Source organism: Mustela erminea, chromosome 15 (genome assembly GCF_009829155.1).
Source record: "Mustela erminea isolate mMusErm1 chromosome 15, mMusErm1.Pri, whole genome shotgun sequence".
Classification (NCBI taxonomy): domain Eukaryota; kingdom Metazoa; phylum Chordata; class Mammalia; order Carnivora; family Mustelidae; genus Mustela; species Mustela erminea.
Window position 1 is genome coordinate 61,001,854 of NC_045628.1, and position 4,551 is coordinate 61,006,404.

The following is a 4,551-nucleotide window of genomic DNA, read 5'->3' on the forward strand; positions in this document are numbered from 1 at the left end:
TAAACTCCTCTGGGGCAGTGTCTACTCTGGAGGCAGTTTTTCCTTTCTCCACCTTTAGGATAATTCTGAAAATCTCAGGGAAAATTGGTATCTTTTGGACTTTCTGCTAAGTGTATTTGCTGGCGAGGCTAACTGTTCAAGCAGGTCTAGAGTGAGTGATATTGCATCTTTACTTACAGGGTTAAGTTCACCACTTTGGTGTGTCTTCTTTTCCACTGTGTGTTTTTTCCTTCTAAATAGAGTGGAATCCTGTCAGATGTATACTTAGTATAAACAAATGCAATTATGCTTAGATAATTTTGTTCTCTACTGCAATCAGTACGTGTTAACCTTGGGGCACACAGAAGATGATAGAAAAGAACCTGCTATTCTCTTGGTTGGCTTAGTTCCCATGTGCTGCTCATGGTGTTAACTTTTCATTGCACCAAGTGTGATTCTAATATTTTTTGTACAACAGATTGTCGCTGCCACATAGTCTCTAAATAGAAGTTGGGTCCCTGGTCTCAACAAAAGCCCGGGTTACCTGTTCCACCTTTGCAGGAAAATTTGGATATGTTGGACTGAGTGAAGAGACTGTGTGTCTCTGACATGGTATGTTCCTTGGGGATTTTTAGGGGTAATTTTGGTGATATGTAATTTTAGCTCTAAGTACTCACTCCAGAATCTGCAACCTAAGATAATACACCAAGGTAGTGTCTGATTTGTCTTTACGGTGACTTTTGTGATAAATAATTTACATTTTGGTAACATTCTGATTTCTTTTAAAAATTTTTAAAAAATTTAAAAAATATTTTATTTATTTGACAGAGAGGGATTGAGAGAGAGAGAGAGTCCAAGCAGGGGGAGTGGTTGGCAGAGGGAGAGAGAGAAGCAGGCTCACCGCTCAGCAGGGAGCCTGATGAGGGGCTTGATCTCAGGACCCTAGGATCATAACAGGAGCCAAAGGCAGACACTTAATTGACTGAGCCACCCAGGTGGCCCTGCATTCTTTTTTTTTTTTTTTTTTTAAAGATTTTATTTATTTATTTGATAGAGAGAAATCACAAGTAGATGGAGAGGCAGGCAGAGAGAGAGAGAGAGAGAGAGAGAGAGAGAGAAGCAGGCTCCCTGCCGAGCAGAGAGCCCGATGCGGGACTCGATCCCAGGACCCTGAGATCATGACCTGAGCCGAAGGCAGCGGCTTAACCCACTGAGCCACCCAGGCACCCGGCATTCTTTTTTTAATTTAAAGTGTTTTTAGGATGCCTGGGTGACTCAGTTGGTTAAGCATCTGTCTATGGCTCAGGTCATGATCCCAGGGTCCTGGGATGGAGTTCCGAATCAGGCTCCCTGCTCAGTGGGGAGCCTGCTTCTCCCTCTGCCTGCTGCTCTGCCTACTTGTGCTCTTCATCTCTCTGTCATAAATAAATAAAATCTTAAAAAAAAAATTTAAAGTGTTTTCTAATCCTTTTAGGTACTGAGGATATAATTTGAGCTGGTATATGTTGTTTTCTCTACCTTTGCTATATAGGTTCTATGTAACCTTTCTATTGATCTGGGACATTATGGCAATTTAGAACCATGCCTGGAGCCAAATGTTGGACACGCCCCACTTTGCTTTTCTAGAGTTGATTGGTGGATACTGTATGCCACAAGATACTAAGAGTCATAAATATAAGCTAAGATTTCTGAAAGATAAACACCAAAAACACCAAAGCTCAATCCTACTTTTCTTGATAATGACCCACACTGTTAATTGTAGATTATACATTTTTATAGTGATAGGAAAGTCTGCCCTGAGTGGGAATTGGGAATGATGTTGGAATCTGAAGATGACCTTTGTCTAAATGCAGTGAAACTCATACAAAGTCAGGCGTCCTTGTATAGCAACATTCAGCAACAGTCTAACTTGAGAAACCTTGAAGAATGATGTAAATATTGCTCTTAAGTTTTATTTTTAAGGGATTTCAGATAGTGAAATCATACAGAAATCTTCCTAAAAATTCCCTTAACACTTCTTTCTTTTTCACCAGCTTCCTGCTCATAATAACCGCATAAAGCTCTCTTTTGCTCTGTCTTGAGTACACTCACGGGAGGCTCTGCCATTCTGAGCCCTCACACACCACACACTGACCTTCTTTGGTGTATGCAGTTTTCTGGAACATGTCCCATCTAGTGCTGGTGGTTTTTCTTGTATGTGTAAGCTACTTTTGCCCCAGAATTCTGGTGAATAAAATTTATATATCAGGGGGCGCCTGGGTGGCTCAGTGGGTTAAAGCCTCTGCCTTCAGCTCGGATCACGATCCCAGTGTCCTGGGATGGAGCCCCACATCGGGTTCTCTGCTCAGCAGGGAGCCTGCTTCCTCCTCTCTCTCACTGCCTCTCTGCCTACTTGTAATCTCTGTCAAATAAATAAATAAAATCTTAAAAAAAATCTTCATATTAGTCTGAAAGTTTGGCTTTTATTTACTTTCTGATATTGACTTGAGACATAGTGCTGGCTCTGACATTGATATAATACGTTCAGTCAAGTTATCTAAGACCCTGACAACCAGACCAATCTGCCTTCACTCTGTCATTAAATCAGTGGCGCCATTAGAAGGGGAGCTATGTATATAATTATAGTTACAATATATAGCCAACAATAGACCTAAAGTAATACTCCTACTTCACCTCTTGGTCTCTCCAGATCTTATAAATGTGATGGATTTAGATGTAAATCGTCTGATTGAACGTGGCAGCTCTGAATATGGTGGTAGTGGTGGTGGCTGTGGCTTTCCTTTTTAGTCTGGGTGTGACTTTCATCTCAGATGATTCTTTGAATTACTACCAGACTAGGCCATATGGCTGCGGTTTAGGGGAGAGAAAAACAACTAAGTCTACTTGGTATGTCTTTATTCTTTATACAACTTTTCTGTAAAATTTATATAAACATCTGTATTAGTCAGGTTCTCCAGAGAAAGAGAATCAATGGAATGTATATGTGTTTCTCTCCTCTCTCTCTAAAGATATTTATTATAAAGAATTGGTTTATGCAGTTGGGAGATGGACATATTCTAAGATCTGCAAGTTGAGTTGACAAACTGGAGACTCAGCAGAGTATACCACTGGTATTGTTCCATTCTGAAGGCTAGCGGGCTCAAGACTCAATAACAGTAAAAGCTGATGTTTTAGTTCAGGTCAGAAAAACTGATGTCCCAGCTTGAATATGGTCAGATAGAAGGAATTCTGTCTTACTCCACCCTTTTGTTCTATTCTGGCCTTCTACTGATGGGGCAAGGCCCATCCCCAGTAGAGAGGACTATCTGATTTATTGTGTCTACCAATTCAGATGTTAACCTCTTCCAGAAACACCCTCACAGACACACCCAGAATAATGTTTGAGTAACTATCAGGGCACTCTGTGGCCTAGTCAAGTTGACACATGTATTTATCCATCGCAGCATTCATGAAGAATGTAGGAACATATAATTTACAATTCAACTCCCACTTATGTGTATGGTTATTACTTGATAGATGTGATCATACTTTTAGAATTCAGCTAAAGGAAAGGCATGAGAAAATTTTAATGACATCATTTATTTCCTGTGTTTTTCTCAAGGAGTTATTATTAATCTGTAGATCTTTTTTCCTCTACTTCATTTAACAACTTAGGTTATATACTTCATCTTGCTGTCTCTGGCATCAGAAAAATGATGCGATAGGTCTTTATCTGTTCTATGAGAAATGACTTTTTTCCTCTAAAGAAGGGGCTCATCTTCATGCTATAAAGTCTAAATGGTCCACCCACCTCAAAAGGAACAGTTAGGCCAGAACTTCTGCCTGAACAAGAGCTTAAAGAAATCCTGTGGTTGTGCTCACTTAGGCAACACATATACTAAAACTGGAATGGTATAGAGAAGATTAGCATGGCCCTTGAGCAAGGATGACATGCGGATCTGTGAAGTGTTCTACAAAAAGAAAGGTAAAAGAAAAGAAAATAAAAGAAAGAAAAGAAAAGTAAAAAAGAAAAGGAAAAAGAAAAGGAAAAAGAAATCCTGTGGCTTTTTTTTCATTAGTTTCAACTAACATGGGCTGTCTCAGGCTGACTCACCCCAATATGATGCCTGTTGGGTTTTGTATTAGCAGCTTTCTTCACCTGAGAATTCGACTAAGAAGGAAGTCTGTCAGCAGAGTATAGCTTGATCCAATTGGTCGTTATTTGGGCCACAGCTTGGGAAATAACCTGGGGGTTGGATGGGCCTTCTAGGTGTGAGGCTCTTTCTTGCAGAGGTGTTTTATATAAGAGGCATGGAGAGGCAGCTTCTAATTTTCTTAATGCAATTAACTGGGAGGAAAATACAGTGTAATGGTATTACTTCTGTGGTAAACCTTCTCAGAGATCTCTGACCCCATGAATGACCCAGAAGACTCAATAGAAATACTGACTTTACTTGAAGTCTATGGACCATTTAAAAAAAGTTTTTATTTTAGAGCGCCTTGTTGGCTCAGTCATTAAGCATCTGCCTTTTGGGCTCAAGTCATGATCCCAGGGTCCTAGGATCAAGCCCTGCGTTGGTGGGTATCCCAAGC

At 40.2% G+C, this 4,551-nt stretch overlaps 1 non-coding gene across 1 annotated transcript; it reads left to right on the forward strand.

Annotated features, from left to right (window-relative positions):
• The first annotated feature begins 3,832 nt into the window (after nucleotides 1-3,832).
• LOC116574621 lies at nucleotides 3,833-3,939 on the forward strand. Its single transcript, XR_004279400.1, has one exon. It is a non-coding gene; the product is annotated as a U6 spliceosomal RNA (small nuclear RNA).
• The last annotated feature ends 612 nt before the right edge of the window (nucleotides 3,940-4,551 follow it).